Here is a 19,613-nt window from a genome sequence, read left to right as displayed (position 1 = left end):
ATAAAGGGACTAAGCAGAAAAGAAAATGAATACATGAATGAATTACAGTTTTAAAATAAAAATCAAGTATTTCATGCTTTAATCGTAACCAAACACAAATTTCATCCCATAACATTTTTTGAAAATGTGCATAAATAAAACATGTTCTAATGAGTGTGCTTCACAAAAGATACAAATGTTAGCCTACAATTCACACTAAATCTATGTCTGAGGAATTTATTACAAGGATACATATCGTCAGTAATTTAAAGCTGAAATTCTTTTGCCTTTGGTAGAAGTGGAAAAGAGAAATCTTGTTCAAATTCTAACCACATTGTCTTCAGGGGGGAAAAGGTGTCTGTCCTTAACTTTAGAAGGGAAAAGCTGTGTATTTACTAACATTCTTAAAATCTTATTATTACAGCTCTGCCCAGTAAAATTAATACCAGAAATAATAAGATTCTCTAATTTTGTTCTCACATAAAAATAACCCAATTCCCCTTTTGAGTATTTTTACTGTTTATAATCAGATTTGTTCTCATTTAACACGACAGACCATACTAAAAACGAATAATTAAAATAGAAGCGAAACTCTATTCCTGACATATTCGGTGAATTGTTTTGTTTGTAGAAAAGTTCACAATACTTTTCCTCGTGTTTTAAGTTGAATTTTTTTCTTAAAATGACAAACAAACAGTTGCTAATGGAGCACAAATGGTTTAGTCCATTGTTTCAAACCCCGCTCAGCACCGCCTAAAAAGAAGAGGTGAAAGCTGATTCGCTGCCGGCGATAAACGTCACATCCGCAAGTTTCTTATGAGTACGTGAGACAGACGTTTTTAGCCACGTTTTTCTTACGATCGTTGAAGAGACAACAGCTGAAACTTCCGTCCTTGGTCGAAGTCTTTTTGTTTAGGAATACAAGAGGCCTTTTTTATTCTGCTTTAACTCTCGCTAATTTTTATAGCTCTTTTGTACAACCAAATACTTTTTTGGGGGTAATGTGTCCTGAAATCATCACTATGAAGAAAAGCTACCAGAAGGACATCAAGACCGCGCCTGATCATAAACAGAAATGGTCAAAATCAAAGAAAAGGACAATTCTTCAAGCAAAAGTCGACGAAAGAAGGGTACGCGTCCGGGCCTGGTCATCCAGGAGACCGCAGCTCAGCCCAGGCCGTGTCGAAAGAGCAGCTGCGGGCGATCAGAGATTTGTACCGTCTGTAGCCATGGCACCAAGAAACACCACGCAGTACTTAATGGACATTGAGTATGCAGAGCGGCTAGATGTTTCGATAGAGGAGTGTGGTGTGAGTCGTACGCCATTTAATGAAAGGCATTTCTCATCGTCGGACTCTGATTACGAAAGATCGCTGGACTTCCAGCAGCGAGACTTCGAGGAGCTGTTCTTCAGGAATGAAATCTGAGGTGTTTCCCCTGAAACCTGACTTGATCTCGTCGGAAAGAGAAGACCGGGCAGCTGTGAACGCATAGACCGTAATATGTGCGTGTTGTTTTAATGGTTAGCCCTGTAAAATAATATCGAACAGTGTTTTATTGAAACCAAGGCGTTGAACGCAAAATGTTTGAGATGCTTATTGAGAGTTGAATGTGGTTTCATTTTGTCGGCTCTCCTTGTCCCACAGCATTGCGCAGACTCCAACTCGGGGAGACGGAACGCTCTGCGTCACAGCTGCGCGATGACGTGTAAGCCACGCCCACCAGCACGTGGCCAGCAGGTAAACCCGCTCCACTCATTGTGTACGCGGTGTAAGAGCGTTTGCAGTCACATACTGTCGCAGTGTAATTTGTGAGAAGTGTGCATGCATTGTTCTGCCAACGGATGCATGTGTGTTTTGAGAGACTTTTACAGGTTGCCGACCTTCCTCGATGGATCTAAGCGGTCTGTGCAACCCACTCAGAGCCTTGGGACAAAGCCACATGGCTGCCTGGTCACCACTGCTGGGTAACTGTGGTAATACTTGAATGTGAATTGACAAGTGCACTCAGAGCTCCTGTAGTATGAGTTATATTTTGAGAAATAATTTGTAAATATTGATTGTATTAAATGCCTAAGCTTGTGTTTACTATTAAAACTTAAATCTGATATTTTGTGTTCATTTGTTGTTTGTTTATGCGTTGTTGTTTTGAGCTTCATTATACTATATTTGAAAAAACATATTTGCAGACATCCTGTTTTACTATTAATCACATTTTTTCTATGTGGTGTGGGTTTTTTTGTAAGGGGGATTGTGCAAATGTTTAGGAGTGATGGTTTGTAATTGAGTAATGTAACTTTATTAAAATAAATAAATACACTGGCGTACTGAAGAAGAATTGAAATTGAATTGAAATTGAAACTAAGCTTTTAAAACACTTTAAATGTACATTATACACTTTACTTTGGATTTTAGTTCATTTTAAATTAAGTCTGTAGTTGTCTGTACAGTAGTAAACATTTGAAGTGGATCAAAAATTTGTTCAGTAGATTTAAGGTGACTGATTTTTGATCCATTTTAAATGTATATGCTACTATTTGTGAGCCCAGTGCATCTGGTACCAAAACTATTGTTTAGATGTTTGATGAAAGTACATTTAAAATGCTGAGATCGACTTTCATCTCACTGTTTATACTGTTTTGAGTTGGGAGGAGGGGTTTTTTGATTGTCTTGCACAATTGGGGCCCATGGAGTTTTAGGACCATCACTGTTGAACATTAAGGTGAGAAAGAATTAGTGCATAATGGCTATGCGCCCTTTTGTTGTGTAAAGCTTGATATTGGGCGTAAGGGTTCCTCCTTCGTAATATTTGACTTGAATGTCATTCATTGCAAATTTCCAACATGGACACAGCAAATGGGGTTGAAAGCATTTTTTTTTCTTGTTCGCTAAACTAGTGAGAATACTTTTCGAAATTGAGACCTCAAATTAAAACTGAAAGTTTGAATAATAAAAAGTAAGCTTCACAAGATAATATTTCATCAAGTTGCAAATATTTGAAAAATAGTATAAATGTTGAGACTCATCTTTAAAGTTGTCTAAATTAATTGCTCAGCAAGTCTTAAAATAAGAAAATTTACAAACTTTTCTAATGGTGCATGATCCGGTCCAACTTTAGTGGCATTGATATAACATGTTTACAATGAGTTTAATAATATGTTACAATATACTTGGTGCCAATGCCTTTTAAAAAATATTTTAGTTATGATTGGTTAAATACATGCATATAATTACATCTTTAATTACACTGTTCGCCATTCCTTACACCTTAACCCACCCGTAAACTTATAAATAAATCCAACCCTACCCTTGTCCCACCCCAAGACCACCAGAAGTGTTTTGCAATACAATATGAACACAGTAAGCACATAGCAATTAGGGCCACTCTATATAAAGTGGGACCCATGATCCTAATTTACTAATCTAGTGTAGTGTTTCTCAACGTTTATGGAGGACCACCAGCACTGCATGTTTTGGATGTCTCCTTTCTCACACCCATTACAGGCTTTTCAGTTTCTGTCTATGGTCTGATTCGGGTGTTTGGTTAAGGAGATATAATAAATACGCAGAGCTGGTGGTCCTCCAGGAACGTGGTTGAGAAACAAATTATTTCTGGTGTAAAAGAAGAAATCATTTTGACCCATTCAACCTTTGCTGTATAGCCAAACATGTGCAACATAATGCTGATCTTGTGTCACAAATTAAAATATTGCAGAGAATATTACATTGAAAACTAAAGTTTACACAAATTTACACTCAGGGCTAAATATAGAACAGCACCTTTGCGATGTTGTAATACAGTTTCTCAATCTTGGTCCTGGAGGTGTCCTGCAGATTTTAGCTCCAACCCCAATTAAATTCACCTGGGCTGGCTAATCAAGGCTTACTAGAAACATCGTTGCAGGTGTGTTGAGGCAAGGTGGAGCTACAGTTTACAGGACACCGGACCTCCATGACTGGTTTTGAGATCCCCTGGTGTAAAAGATGCTTTATGAAATGGGAAATCAGCAGCAAGCATGTCATGTTTTTGAGTCAGCACAGACTGAAATCACTTAGTAATGTTCCAAACACATTAATGGATCCATGTAGGAAAAAAAAACATTCAAGTCATTGTGGAAATGTTTAAATGTATTTTTTTCTTATACTCCATTGGTGAGCATTGTGAATTTTAAATACACAACGCACATCATCAAACGGCATATAAACAAGCAGAAGATCAGCACTTTGGCTAATTGACTCTCTTGGTATATGATTGTTTTGAGCTTGGGAACACCTTGTTCCTTTCCTCAACCCCACAGCTCTGTTTTTGGCACAGAGGGTGGTTTAAAAAAAAAAACATGCAGCAAACAGGTGCACGTTTCTAACTGGCTTACACCACCAGGTGGCCCCAAATTACCGCAGTAGAGACATCCTACCAGGGCACTCATTTTGTATGCCGTGCTCTAGGAAGCCAGACAAGAGCAATGTGTTGATAATCCTGGTGCCACATTTAGATTATACTGCATGGCATCTGTTTTGTGAGGATGCGAGCCGGGCAGGACAAACCTCTCAAATTACACACAGGATGAGGACACACACCTTTGTTCCTGGAAGGAATGAAGGAGCTCCTACAAGGCAAGGTCTGGCTCTATTTCTCGGTGTTTCTCAACTCGCTCTTCAGTGTAATGGGCTAAACTTTAAATTTCTTCCTATAGTGAGAGATTCTCCCATTCTGACAGCCCTTTGTGTCCGCTCAGTTGCCTGTGGTCCATCTGCCAAGAGTAATAGATGAGACGGCTCGTCCCCGGCCAAGTGTGTGCTGTCACTGAGATGAGGACAGAATACGAGGCTTGTGCATTATGATTGATATGAAGCCCTCCAGCCAGGCCGCACTGCTAGTCTATTGATTAGACACCAGCTTGGCCTCATGGGAAGCCCTGTCTGTCCCTCGGTCATCCATCACACCTATTTTCTCCCACTTTTAGACAGCCAAGAACAGTGACCAGGATAAGCTCTTATTTGAAAATGTGAGTTACATATCTCTTATCTTATCTGAAGATTGTGCATTTGGTTTAGCTTGTGATTAGGGTTGCAGGTAAGTCGTTCCAGTCTGGGCTTCGTGAGATTTATTTCAGCTAAATTTAAACTAAATTGGCCATTATCTGTTATCTTTTGTGAACTTAATGATTCCAATCCATTTCCTTCACATAAAACCTGTGAGATTATAAAGATTTTTTTCAATTAGGCTACGTTATCAGGAACAAATACAGTTTGATTCATTGCCAGTTTCATCGAGGCCATTCTTTAATGGAAGTGCAGTTTACTTTATTCCATTAATGATACCAAAAGGTTCAAATTAGCCTCAAGATTGACAACCCAGTGCAAACCATTTGTCAAATTGATTGTAATGTTCATTTTCCTGAGAATGAAAAAAAGAGAGAGCTATTTCTGTTAGTGTATGATGGTAACAATGTGGATTGCTACACTGTAAACCCAGATAAGTACAGTTAACTCAAACTAAGAAAACTGATTGCAGCAAACCATTTATGTTTTGAAACAATATGGTTACTAAAACTGTAGGACTATATAGAATCATGCACATTATTTGTGTTGTCAAACGTTTAAAGTATTAGTAACCTAAACATTTTAAGTTCAGTTATCAAATCGTTGTAAGTTCAACAAATTAAGTCCAAACAACTATATAGCTACTTGAATGGTTTAGTGTTGCTCCTAGTTAAGTTAACACAAAAATATAGTTAATTCATTCATAGCTCAATCGTTTTTGAGTTCTGCTTCAATACAATCCGTTCATGAGTTTGGTTCACTTTTTTCATTTGAGTCAAACTAACCTTTTAAAAGATAATAAGTTAAACTAACTTATTTCATTTAGTGATTTTGACTGAGGTTTTACAGTTTAGATGTTTATCTCTTTCTATTTCATTTAAATGTTACATAAGTAACTAAAGGTTACAATTTTTTCCATTTTTATTTATCTATCAGCATTCGCCAGTTTCCAAAATGACTGAGATGACCAATCAAATAAAAGTAGGCATGGCTTGCCCAACGCTTCAGTTTGTGAAAACAGGTGTGAGGTAAGATCTACACAGCTAAATGTTTAATATTTTGACCTGTCAAAACTCAAATTAGTATTATCAACGACAAAAAAAAAAAAAAAAAAACTGCTATTGGAGGTTTTTTTTCAAATTCCCCCATTTTGAATAGAAACAATTTTAAGAATCCTTTGTCATAATGAGACAAGACTAAATTCTTTTTCAACCATTTTTTTCTATTCATTGTTCTTTTTCAATACAATATTAACAAAATCTAGCATTATGCTATTTTCTATTTTGCGACATATATTGCGAAATGAATACAATTTCACTAGATAACTTAAATATTTCTATTAGCAAAGCAATTGTAATGTTAGATCGATAGGGGTGATCTGTAGTGGGAGTGCATCACCATAAAATCTTATAATCTATACAATTTTTGGGGTCCCCCGACACATTTTCGTTGGTGTCTGTGCTATTTGCAGTGCATTTCTGTTTTTGCATGTGTTGTGAGTTTTTTTATGCAAAATAATCTGTACATACAAAAAAAAAAAAAAACATACAATTGAAATAGTGTTTTATCGTTTTCCGGTTCTAACAGTATTCTAGTACAGTAACTAAAAGATAACAATAAAACCATTTCAATAAAATAAATTGTTGGTAAAGTTACAAATGGGACAATTTAGTATGCATGAGTGTTTTTAAGGTCCTTTTACAATCACAGGCATCAAAATCACATGCAAATGGTGAATTATAATCGAGACTCAACATTGCGTATGTTCACGATGTGACTATTGTGAATGATCGATATCGATGCTGAAACGATATATTGTGCAGCCCTAATTTACACTGCAAAAATGCTTTTGTTGCTTAGCTTTTGCCTTATTTTGTGTTCTTAAATCAAGAAGCATTTTTTAGGCATTTAAAAAATATTGTTTGTTTTCAGAAAATGAATGTTAAGTGACTTCTTCTTTATAACAAGCAAAATAATCTGCCAATGGGGTAAACAAATGGTCCGAAAAGCAAAAATAATTTTTTTAATGGTTCCAAGATAAATGCTTTCTGATTTAAAATTTTTTAGACATTTGGGCTAGAAACAAAACAAAAACTTAACGTAAGAGGCCTTTTTTTCAGTGTATTTAAATATTTTTTTTCACAACAATGATTCATGCACAATGATATTTTTAGTTTGACAGGCCAAATTAAACAACATGAAAATTATGTTTAAAATGTAAGTCACTCAAATAACTACTAATTCATTGAACTTTTGAATATTATACTCTTGGTCCAAATTTATTGGTTGGTCCAGTATATTATTTCACTAATATTTACAAAAATGTTCATGATCAAATTGTCCAACATTGTTCTTATCGACTAAAGTAAGCTGTTTGTTTGACTGTTTTGGCAGATGTATTGGAAAAGCTTGTGTGAATCAGCTGTTTAGTGAAGGACAAATGAACCAGTCTTCCGCCCTCAGGCAAAGCACACTTCAATACAAGATAGAGAACAGTAAGTGTTTTCTTTCTCTATACTCAATCAAAATAAAACCTTTTTTTTTTTTTGCGATGGTATTAGATTGACTTGCAAAACGAAAGGTTGAAATGATACTTAACTAACACTAAAACCGAATTTCCATTGCTGAAACTGATTCTGAATTTTAGTGGACTGGATAAGTGAGGTAAATATTGAAATGAGTTGACACAATGCTTAAATAATGACCGGTATTCATAAAACATGCATGTCTGGAGAGCGAGAGAACCAGTACGTTGACCTTCAGAGAGACAGGAAGAGACAGGTGCCTGTGGCGTTGTGGTTGGACACACCCACGGACTGGACTCTGTTCGGCCCAAAGAAAAGGTCACAGAAATGTCATGCAGTCGTGTCCTTGTAAGTTTGATCGGACTTGATAAAAGCAAACCTGCTGCTTGGTTTCTTCCTGCTGTACTTTTTGACATCCATAATAAGTCCACAACACTCATTTGATCTGCGCTGCTTTGAATGTTAGCTGCGATGACTCGGCTAGCAACTGTTGTTTGCACTCAAATGAAGATTTAGAGTTTATTCTGCACTATATGGTGTGACAAATGCTGTCGGCAATAAAAAAAAGAAGTCGTACATTTCATTCATTTGAATATATAAATATTCTGAAGCAAAGTTTCGAATGGATTATAAGTGGAACTGGTGTCTTGCAAAATGTAGGTTAATTTGATATTGCATTCTAACATCCTGCACTTTTTTCTACAATTGGTGCATCGAAGCAACTTACAGTTATAGTATTTAACGCTTTGCATGACACTATAATTATATAGTTTTAAATATTATATAATTTTAAATAACCGTTTCTAACTCAATTTAGCATTTTTTTTATTCATGTAAGGAATAAATTACTCAAGCCATTACTCCAGTTTTCATTGTTAAATATTTTTCAGAAATTATTTTATCATGCCGATTTGTTGCTTATTTATTAATAATGGCTATTTTAATCAATGTTTCCTAAACCTTCATTTTTTTTTTTCAGGATTCTTTAGTAAAAAAAAGTAAAACAAATCATGACTTTTATTAAAAAATAAATACTTTGTAACATTTTAAATGGCCTTTCAAATGCTTTTAGTGATTTAATCCACCAAAAAAAAAAAAGAATTTACATTGATATTAATAAGGGAACACTTTACAATAATATTGTAGCGTCACAATTTATTATGATGGTCCCTTTGTTGAATTTAAGTTACATTGCATCTACATGCCAACTGATCCTCATTAGATTATACGTAGACTGGGTTGAGTTAGGGTTAGTGTAAGTTGACATGTACTTGCAAAGTTTGTTGAAGGAATCGTACCAACAGATATTAAGCAGACAGTCTACTAAAACTCAACTGGACCATCAAAATAAAGTGTTACCTATTGTATTAGTTAATTTATCTTACTAACATTAAGGAAAATAAAGTTGTTAAATTTTAGTTCAACTCACCGTACATTATCTAATGTTAACAAGAAGATTTTAATAATGCTTAACCATGATAATTAACAAATGCTGTACAAGTCGTGTTCATTATTAGTTCACATTAGCAACTGATCAACTAATAAAACTTTATTTTAAAATGTAACCATAATAATAAATGTTTATAAATCTGCATATTAGAAATGGTTTTTCCATCAAATCAATTATTTACATTTTAAAATCATAATATTTCACAATTCAATTCACTGTAATTAATGGCAACTACTTTTAAAAATATAACAAAACCTAATTATTTTAAACATTTGACCTGTTGTGTGTGTATTGATAGGAGACAAAAGTAATGTGGAATAAAAGTAACCCTTGAAACCCCAAATATACCAAAACTAACTCAAATATCAGCTAATTTCAGGATCGTGTCCTGTACTTAGGATTATTAGTTTTACGTGCAAAAATTAAATTATTGTAGTGGTTCTTTTTTTCCTGATTACAAGTAGAGTTTCACTTTTCATGCATCACAGTAATGATCGATCTACAGGTTATTTAGAGCAATAACACATCCCTCAGTCTTTCGATTTAAAAGTAAATCAGGTTTAAATGGCAAGAGTTCCTTAGGGGATGAAAGTAACACTGTTATTTATGTCCCACTGCTAATAGCCATACCTTATTTTTCACTTCCACATTAGAGTTTGCAGTATTTTGACTCGTATGTTTTATAAGATTAATGCATATTGCCAATTTCATGGCACTTTCAGATAAAGAGACTCTTACTGATCAAGAGACATGTGATCTGCTTATGATAGCATTGTTTGAAATCGCTGAGGTATTTATTTATTTATTTTTAATCAGTTTCTTAAATAAATAAACAGTAGGGAAGAGAAGGGACGAACGTAACACGCAACAAAAGTAACAAAGCAATTTTCTCGAAGCCCTGACAACATTTGCTTTCCAGGCTATAACAGCACATTCAGCATGTTATAGTGAAGTTGTTCTACATTGATACAAAATAACACCTGATATTTTGAAAGCAATCCTTCATGAAGAAAAATGCTTTGAAAAGAAGATATTTTGAAAAATGTTAAAAACCGATAACCATTAACTCCCATAATGTTGGTTTTTCATTTCATTTCAATGTTTTTTTTGTTGCTATGGAAGTCAATGGTTACTGGTTTTTAACATTCTTCAAAATACCTTATTTTGTGTTCAACAGAAACAAAAAAAAGCTCAAACAAGTTTTGGAATCATTTGGGAGAAAGTAAATAATGAGTACATTTTCGTTTTTGAGTGAATTATCACTTTATAACAGCACCTTCAGCATGCAACCCTTGATGGAGCTGCCAAATAGGAGCTGATTTCAGGCTCATGTCCTGCAGTTATGTGTTTTTAAGTGCAAACGGAAAATTATTGTGGTGGTTCTTTTTTCCTCATTACAAGTTGAGTTTCACTTTCCATGCATCACAGTAATGATCGATCTACGGGTTATTTTGAGCAATAACACATCCTTCGGTCTTTCGGTTTAAAAGTAAATCAGGTTTAAATGGCAAGAGTTCCTGTGTGGATGAAAGTAACACTGTTATTTATGTCCGACTGCTAATAGACAGCTTATTTTTAATTTTCACATTAGAATATTCAGTGTTTTGACTCATATGCTTTATACAATTAATGCATATTGTTAATATTCATAAAATATATTCAAATATTTAATAAAGTTTTAACATTTTGCATTGTTGGATTGTTTTTGAAACATTTAATAGAACTGAAATTGCCATTCATGAAAATGCCAAATATATTTATTCAGATATATTTAAAATAAACAAGATACAGTCAGTAAATGTAGCAAATATTATGGTGTTACTTTTGACCCAGCCTGTATTACTTTTAAGAATGTGCAATTTGTTTAAAGTAAAATTATTTTGAAGCTGTTCTACATTTTTATTATAATTATAGACCACACTTAATAGTTAGTAAACACAGCAAATCTTTTATTATTTTTATGAAAAATGGTACTTTCGTCTCCACTCTCTCCTACATGTTTTGTGTGCTTATGAATTAGCAAGGTGTGGTGTGTGGAAAGGCTTCTATAGTTCTCTAAAAGCGAATGTTAAAACCAGTATCTCTCACCCCATGTGTTTGTTTGTGTGTGTGTGTGTGTGTGTTCAGCATCTGTGCCACCATGCGCTCTGAGATGCAGGTGTGATAAATGACTAATCCAACACTTGGCATCACCTGGCAAATTGATATTGAGTTGAATGCTTTGAGCTCAATATTTTGCCTTGACCCAGTTGAGGCCCAAAAACTCGCGCGCTGTGGCCATTTTAAATGAATTTCAGTACCGGAAATAGGCCACGGGTGACGGGGGTGCAGGGGCTCCTCTGGGAACGTCCCTCTCCTTCAACCTCGCCTCATTAGTCTAACCGGGCAGTTGCAGAGCTGTTGTGTGTCACGTCTATTTTGGTCCCCACCCTAAACTCCAAAGTGCCCCTTTAACTTATCTCTTTCTGTATTTTCGCCATTCTCCATTTCCTCTCATTCTGCCCAAGAGACGAGGTGAAGGAGATGCAATTGGCCCCTGTCCTGTCATCATCATCGTGGAAACAGGTTGGCAATGAGGAATCGGATACTGATGCAGTCGGCTAAATGTGTCAAGGACGCAAGAGCCAAACCTGGTACAGTTCACCTGTGAGAGACCCAAACGCAGAAAGGAAGTGACCCACTAAACCAGTTTACAAGCGCTCTTTCTGAAACTTTCTGAGTTGTCATAATTTGCTCAGACCTGTATTCTTTGGTAGAAATATATTTTTTGAAAGTATTGAGTTTATATTTGGAGTATTTGCATACATTAAAAAATAGTTAATGTGATATTTAAATTAAATTAGTCTTATGAAGTCAGTTCGGTGAGAAAAATGATAACATTTTTATTAAATGAATTCATTAATAAATTCTTGCTGATTTTTAGCACATTAGTTTTTTGGGGATAATTAGTTTGAGTTTTTTTTTTTTTAAAGAAATATATAAATTATCAAGGATGCATTATATTGATCAAAAGTGGAATTAAAGAAATGTATTTATAATGCATACATATTAGATATTTTAAATAGCATTTGATTTCTTTCATTATGAAATAACACTGACATTGTTTAACATTATAAATATCAATTAACAAATATCACAAACAAATATTAATATTATGAAACAACATCATTAGATGTGCTAACAATAGTGTAAATAAATTATATATATATATATATATATATATATATATATATATATATATATATATATATATATATATATATATATATATATATATATATATATGTGTGTATATGGTTGAAGTCAGAATTATTAGCCCCCCTTTAAATTTTCTTTTCTATATTTTCCAAATGATCTTTAACAGAGCAAGGAAATTTTACAGTAATCTGATAATAATTTTTTCTTCTGGAGAAAGCTTTATTTGATTTATTTTGGCTAGAATAAAAGCAGTTTTAAATTGTTTTTAACCTTAACTTTTTAGCAAGTTGCTTACATGTTTTAGCACATTGTTCATGTCTCTGCTTTAGCAAGTTTTTAACATGTTTTAGCCTGTTGCTTGCATGTTTCATTTTTAGCATATTTTTAACAAGTTGCTAATATGCTTATCACATTTTTATAATACTAAAATTTTGGAGGAACTAATCTCTTTGATGTTTCATAATTAAAAATACATATTTTTCAAATGCACAGAGACATCTCATAACTCTCACTGGCTTGTCCTTGTAGCCTAACCCCAGCCTGGAATGTGCATGTCACCCGATCGCTAAAAACCTTGATTGTTGAAAGAGTGTTAAATTTGAAAAAGTACAGACAAGGGTTCTACTGTTCTGCCAAAGACATGGCTCTATTGATAAAATCAGGTATGTGGTACATTATCATCCCACTGCTGCTGGGGTTTGAACTGTTTTCCCGATAGGAAACTTTCTGTAGTGACTCCACATTATTATATGAAAAGGTGAAAATAGATTAGAGGAGCTTCCCATGACTGTATGTCTATAGACCTGTGTGTTTTTAGCATTATTTGAAGTAGAAAAGTATTCGTTTATATTGTCAGATTTCATTAAAGCCAAATTAAAATGTGATTTTGGGACACCTTGGATATTTGAGTCCTTTCTGTTATACTTTTGACTTTGTCAAAAATTTAAATTTAGCACATTGTTTGCAAGTTTCTTTTGTAGCATTTTTTTAGCAAGCTGCTAACATATTTTAGCACATTGTTTACATATTTCATTTCTAGCATTGTTTTAGCAAATGGCTAACCTGATTTAGCGAATTGCTTTTAGGTTTCATTTTTTACCATTGTTTTAGCAAGTTATCATGTTTTACCACTTTGCACTTTCATGCATTTGTAACATTTTAGCGCATTTTAGCGCACTTTCATGCATTTGTAACATTTTAGCGCATTGTTTGCACGTTCATTTACTAGTATGTTTTTAGCAAGCTGCTAACATATTTAAGCACATTGTTTTCATATTACTGTTCGAGCATGTTTTAGCATGCTGCTTTCATGTTACATTTCTAGCCTTGTTTTTAGCGAGTTTTTAGCATGTTTTTGCATGTTTCTGCTCTACTGTTTTAGCAAATTTCTAATATTATTTAGCACATTGTTTGCATATTTTTTTCTCTCTTATGGTTTTGCACACTGCTTTCATGTTTAATTTCTAGCATTTTAAGCAAGTTTTTAGCATGTTTTTGCATGTTTCTGTTATACTGTTTTAGCAAACTGCTAACTTGATTTAGCGCAGTGCTTGCATGTTGCTTTTGAAGTATGTTTTTAGCAAGCTGCTAACTTTTTTAGCACATTGCTTGCATCTAATTTTTTTAGCACATTTCAGCTAATTGCTAACCTGTTTTAGCCCAGTGTTTTTGTTTTATTTTTAGAAATGTTTTAGTAAGTTATCATGTTTTACTGTTTTATTGTAGCATGAGTTTACAAGTTTTTTGACATGTTTCTTTACTAGCATGTTATAGCAAGTTGATTTCACGTTATAGCACATTGTTCACATTTCTATTCTAGCATGTGTTAGCAAAATGCTTGCATGTTTTAGCCCAATGTTCACATTTCTAATCTAGCAAGCTTTAGCAAGTTGTTAACGTGTTTTAGTACATTGTTTGCATGCTTCTTTTATAGCATGTTATAGCAAATTGCTAATATGCTTATGCGTTTCCATAGTGCTAGAATGTTTTAACATGTTTCTAGTGTGTTTTAACTTGGTGCTAACATATTTCTAGCATGATGGAACACTCTTTTGAACATGTTTTATAGCACAATTCAACAAATTGTCCTAATTTGTCCTGTAAAGATTTAAATATATGAATCTGTTTCCATCAATATAGAAATTCCCTCTTTAAGTAATGGTAGATCACACTGTTGGGTTTAATTCTGTATTCTAAAAAACAGTGACAGTTAGCAGTACTGTGTTAGTATTTGTCCTACATTCTGATATTCTCCCACCTGAGCTATTTCAAGTCTATGACTGCATGCACATCATCTTAATGCTGTTATGTAATACTGTGTGAAAACCAAGACACTCTTCATACAAACATTCATCATCAATGCTAATCAGAGACATTGCACTTGATTCTAACACCTTATAAACACACCAGTGTGATCCAAACACTGGCTAATTTTTATTTCAATACCTATCACCTGTCTACAAAACACACAGCTCTACGGTTCTACGGTTCTCTTCTCGGAAACCGAAAACAAAAATATGTGTCAGTCTTCTCAGAATTTTCTCATTGCACACTCGTAGGAGTCTCCTTCAGGCAGAAAGAGCGATGTTGGCATGGAACGTATATATACAGCACTTTGTGGAGATACAGACAGTTGGCTGTTGATCAGGTCAAAGCAGGTAGCTCTCAGTAATGTGTGTTCATGACTCGGTTCACTACATGTTTTGGCCTCTAATTGCACACATCACTATTGCTTATTTTTATGAGTAGTTGTTTCAATGGATCTACTTTTCTATTTGTATTCCTGAGGTTGCTTGTATGTCTGAGGATTTTGTGTGTGTGCAATTTTTTATGGTCAGTTTTTCATGGTCAGTTTTTCATATTTTATTCGACCAGTGGCTGCAACTAAACACATGAAAATATATATATTTTTTCCTTTCCTCTCAATAAAATCCTTTTTATCACATCCAACATGTCAAACGTTTTGGTAAACCTTTTTGAATTGAAAAATCGAATGAAAAAAGAAAAAAACAAACCAAAACACAAAAAAGAATGGTTGTTTCTTTTAAAAACCCTATATTTGTATAGATAGTACATGGTCTATAAATTAATATAAATATATATTAATTGTTTTTTAAGCTTATTTAACTCATTTATCATAGTTCATCAGTTTATTAAAATAAGAGATTTGTAATGTATTGTATCTACTTTTAATTGTTTTATTAGGTCATTTTCTATAGAACAAAACGATACATTTATTCGTTGCAATTTTATTACACCTGCTGTTTTTAACAACATTTTTTTTTTAAATGTTCCAAATGACTTTATTTGTCATTTGGACAACATGTGATCATACCTTTATAAAACAAGGCAATTATTATTATATTGATGATATGTTTTACATTTTATATATGCACTTACCATTTTTAATATAGTATCAGCTATCAATATTCACTGCCTGACAAACAGCTTGTTGTCAATTCCAATTTATATGGGCTGAACTGAAACAAATTAAATTTAGTAATGTTCAACTTAATTTGTTTGAATTCCGCCCATATAAATTGTATAAATATAAAATATTTGAATATACGCTAAGTGACAAAAGTCTTGTCATCGATCCCAGTTGCAAGAGCAACAAATATTAACTTGACTTCTAGTTGATCATTTGGAAAAGTGGCAGAAGGCAGAATCATCCCATTGCATCTCAATCATCACAAATACTGCAAAGACTTATTGGAACTTGCATAGACTCATAATTCTAACGGAAATGTCAAGTTTGGTGAAGGAGAAAAAGAGAAAAAGTATGGGGGTGTGCGAGAAATCTGCAGAGTGGATGGCAACATCAACAGCCTGAGGTATCAAGACATTTGTGCTGTCCATTACATTACAAACCACAGGAGAGGGCAAATTCTTCAGCGCTCTCTTATACTTCAGCCTCTACATTAAAGTTCCTAAAAGCAACGAAGGTCAAGGTGCTCCGGGATTGGCCAGCCCAGCCATTAGACATGAACATTATTGAGCATGTCTGGGGTGAGATGAAGGAGGAGGCATTGAAGTTGAATCCAAAGGATCTTAATGAACTCTGGGAATCCTGCAAGAACACTTTCTTTGCCATTCCAGATGACTTTATTAATAAGTTATTTGAATCATTGCAGAGATGTATGAATGCAGTCGTCCAAGCTCATGGGAGTCATACACAAAATTAAATTGATATATTTCAAGATTTGTATTTCAGCAGTTACTTGCTTTTGCATTTCTCAAGTGCTTTGAAATTGAGAGTCTCCAAAATAATTAAATATAAGTGTAAATGTCAAATATAAATGGCCCTTTTTTGAGCTCTAAATGTGCAGTGGCTAAGAATTAGGAGAAATGTCAGAGTTTTCGAGATCATGACCTTAGAATGGACAAACTGGCAGTGTTGGTCTAATGTTCATGTTGAGGGGAAAATAAAGTATAAATAGTCCTAACACAGACCTCGGAGTCTCTGCATGCGCTGTGATTCATATCTCGTTAGAGAAGTCAGCCTCGTTAACCTCTACGTAATTACCCAGTGCGCAGCTCCGGCCCACAGCACACACAGCGTTTGGCAAACTCCATCCAGTGTGCGTCAGTCTGACACCAGTCAGTCCTTGCTGAAACTGACAGTTCAGATCTCTCAGCTGATTATTCAGTGTTAAGCTTTGACTTCAAATTTACTTGTTCAGCTAGGGTAAAAACGCAGTCGATTTAATATTTTTAGCTTTTTGACTTTTTCGTAAAGTTTTTTTCAAGTCTAATATAGAATAAAACATCCGACATTCACCTCTAATTATTTGGCCCTGTAATTTTCACTCATACAAGTAGATTTATATCAGTAGATTACCATTCAAATACATATTTTTAAAGGCAGTTTACTTAGGGTGCTTTCAGACCTAGACTTTTGTTTCAGAACCTGTCTCGTTTGGCCAGTTAGCGCAGTTCGTTTGGCATATGTGAATCCAGCAATCGGATCCGTGCTAAAACAATCGGTCCGAGATCGCCTGAATGAGGTGGTCTTGGCTCGATTGAAACAAACTCAGGAACGAATCGATTGTAGTGAGAAAGCAATACGATCCAAGCCCGGCTGTATCACAGTGTATTATGGATATGTAATAGACATACGGCTATATGAAGAGAGAATTATGAGTGTGGTGGGAGGTCAAGACATCCCAAGTCTCCCGAAAGTTGTGATTTCCGCACGATTTCCAGGAGATTATCAATTTTTTGTGGGCATCAGGGAGTCTCTTTACATCTGCGGGAGACTCCCGGAGACCCACAAACGAGAGATAATCTCCCGGAAATCACACGTCTCACTCCCTATCCTCAAATCCGTCGCGCACCCTCCTCGCTCTTCAGACACGTCGCGCGCACCCTATCAAACAACACCAAATCGCAACTCTGCCAAGAAATGGACTACAAATCACAGCATGCACCACATGCACACACAGGTTCCTGATCCCATCTGTTTGCAAACAGTCACAGCTGAAGCTGCTCAAGAACTCATTACACAGAATATTTATACATCACATTTGCTCACACACATTGCTGAGTGTTGTGTATTTGTTTTGTTACTGTAACTTGTAACTTCATGAAGCATTTTTATATCCTTGTCTAGCTGTGTTCTTTGATTCTTATCGAGGACCACTTCTGGATTATCTATATGTACCCAATTGCTCCTGTGTTGACAGTTGCCTGCCCGACCATTCTGTTGAATAAATCCTCCTCTGTGAAAGCTTTCCTCAGTTACACCTATAGAGGATGTTTAAGCCTAATTAGCCTGATTATATATGTTTTATTCTGCAAAAATACTGATTGCAGAATTTTTTGATAAATAGAAATGGCCAAATTGCTCTCTGTACATTTTTTTAATCTAATATGTTATAGCACCAAAAAATATAGGATTTTTGTGCTAGAAATATATGCAAATTAGTACATATTTAATTTCATAATCCCACATTTGCAACATTTTAAAATGTCACCGATGTTTTTTGCAATATGTAATTAATCCCTTGTAGAAGTATGATGACTATTTGGTTTGTTTTTTTGGTCTTGTTTTAACTGATGTATATGCCTACCCTGAATGATCTATTAAGTGTCCTTGCTAACTATACTACATAAAAGCAGCAGTCATTTGTCAAGCAAGGCAATTTAAATGCCTAAATGTATGTTTCTGTGACCTTCTACCTTCTTTCCTCTGGTTTCTGGGTTCTGTCTTGGTGATGTGCAGAAGACTCTCCCCCCTCCATCCCTCCCTACTGTTCTCTTTCCATTCGGGGACATTTGGGAGCCTTGGGAACGGTTTCCATGGCGACAGTGACTGCAGACGAGGCGAGTGTGCTGAGACAGGGATGTGAACGCTCTGCCACTCTCGTCTCATGCGGAGCGCTGGTCTGCCTCATTCCTCCCCGCTCATTTCTACAATGAGCTGCTAGATTTGTTTGACTGTTAAAAGAGGAGCTTTCCCTTGTTTATTATTTATAGGTTTGTGGCAAACAAAGCAGATGTGCAAGATGCATAATTCTATACATATACATATAATTCTATACATATTTATATCCCTGTGTGCCTGCATTAATGTTCGGTTAATGGCAGGGTAAATAGACTGCTTTTAACTAAATTAAATTATACTATTTTCTTAATGCTATTGTTTAATACCCTTTTTTTTAAAACCACATTTTAGATTAGCAACAGACCTATTAAAATAAAATCCTTGAAAATGTTTTTTTGTTGTTGTTGTTGTTATTGTTGCTGGTGTTTAAATAAGGATTATATTGAAAGCCTGGATTTGTAAAATAGGTCACATGGTATATATTCTGTGTGGTTTTTATTAACCAATGTTTTTGAATATAGAATTATTCTGTTTAGTTTCTTTATTCACTATTATAATTTCTGTCATCTTCACCTTTTTCAGGTTATCAATATTTTTTCAGATATATTAAAGTCCTCATGAAATCAGATTTCTTCTTTCCTTCCTTCCTTCCTTCCTTCCTTCCTTCCTTCCTTCCTTCCTTACACTTTTTTGATATGTCTCTCACCCATTTGTATTTGTTAATTTACACTTTGTTAATTTCTCTTGTCTTTATTGTTTGGTTTCTCTGTTTATTTACATACTTCAGCATGTATTGGTGGGTGGAGCTAAACAGACAGGGACATGGTTGTAGGTCTTCTGTGGAGGCGGAGTTTAGCCAGACTTTTTTTTTAAAGGTGCTGTATGTTGGTTTGACACCCAGTGGTTGAACTAGGTGATGCACTTGTTTAAAACACGCAAATGCAGGTTGCCAGATTGACGACACCAACAGCAGTGTGCCTGACTATCAAGCCTTAAGGCTGATTTAAACCATGTTCTAAATAAAAGCAGTGCTAAATGATAGAAGGAATATTTTCCTTATTAAAAAGAGTTTTTGTTTTAAAAAACACCTGAAA

The 19,613-nt window shown here is 34.8% G+C and overlaps 1 protein-coding gene across 4 annotated transcripts in view; it reads left to right on the top strand.

The window, feature by feature from the left end:
- The first annotated feature begins 824 nt into the window (after positions 1–824).
- Positions 825–19,613, top strand: part of atp2b1a (ATPase plasma membrane Ca2+ transporting 1a) — a 239,432-nt gene continuing 220,643 nt past the window's right edge. Inside the window, exons 1-7 of one of the 4 annotated variants that reach the window (XM_073945708.1) lie at positions 825–1,483; positions 1,626–1,945; positions 2,633–2,700; positions 4,501–4,597; positions 4,673–4,984; positions 5,958–6,049; positions 7,416–7,516. The gene's annotated coding sequence lies outside the window, so the exon portion shown is untranslated. Of the gene's footprint in view, positions 1,484–1,625; positions 1,946–2,632; positions 2,701–4,394; positions 4,598–4,672; positions 4,985–5,957; positions 6,050–7,415; positions 7,517–19,613 lie in introns of those variants that run through there. The other 3 variants (XM_073945710.1, XM_073945712.1, XM_073945711.1) reach the window with 3 other exon arrangements.

This window comes from Danio rerio, chromosome 4 (genome assembly GCF_049306965.1).
Source record: "Danio rerio strain Tuebingen ecotype United States chromosome 4, GRCz12tu, whole genome shotgun sequence".
Taxonomy (NCBI): domain Eukaryota; kingdom Metazoa; phylum Chordata; class Actinopteri; order Cypriniformes; family Danionidae; genus Danio; species Danio rerio.
The sequence above is the reverse complement of the archived record's forward strand: the minus strand, read 5'-3'. Positions and strand labels throughout refer to the sequence as shown.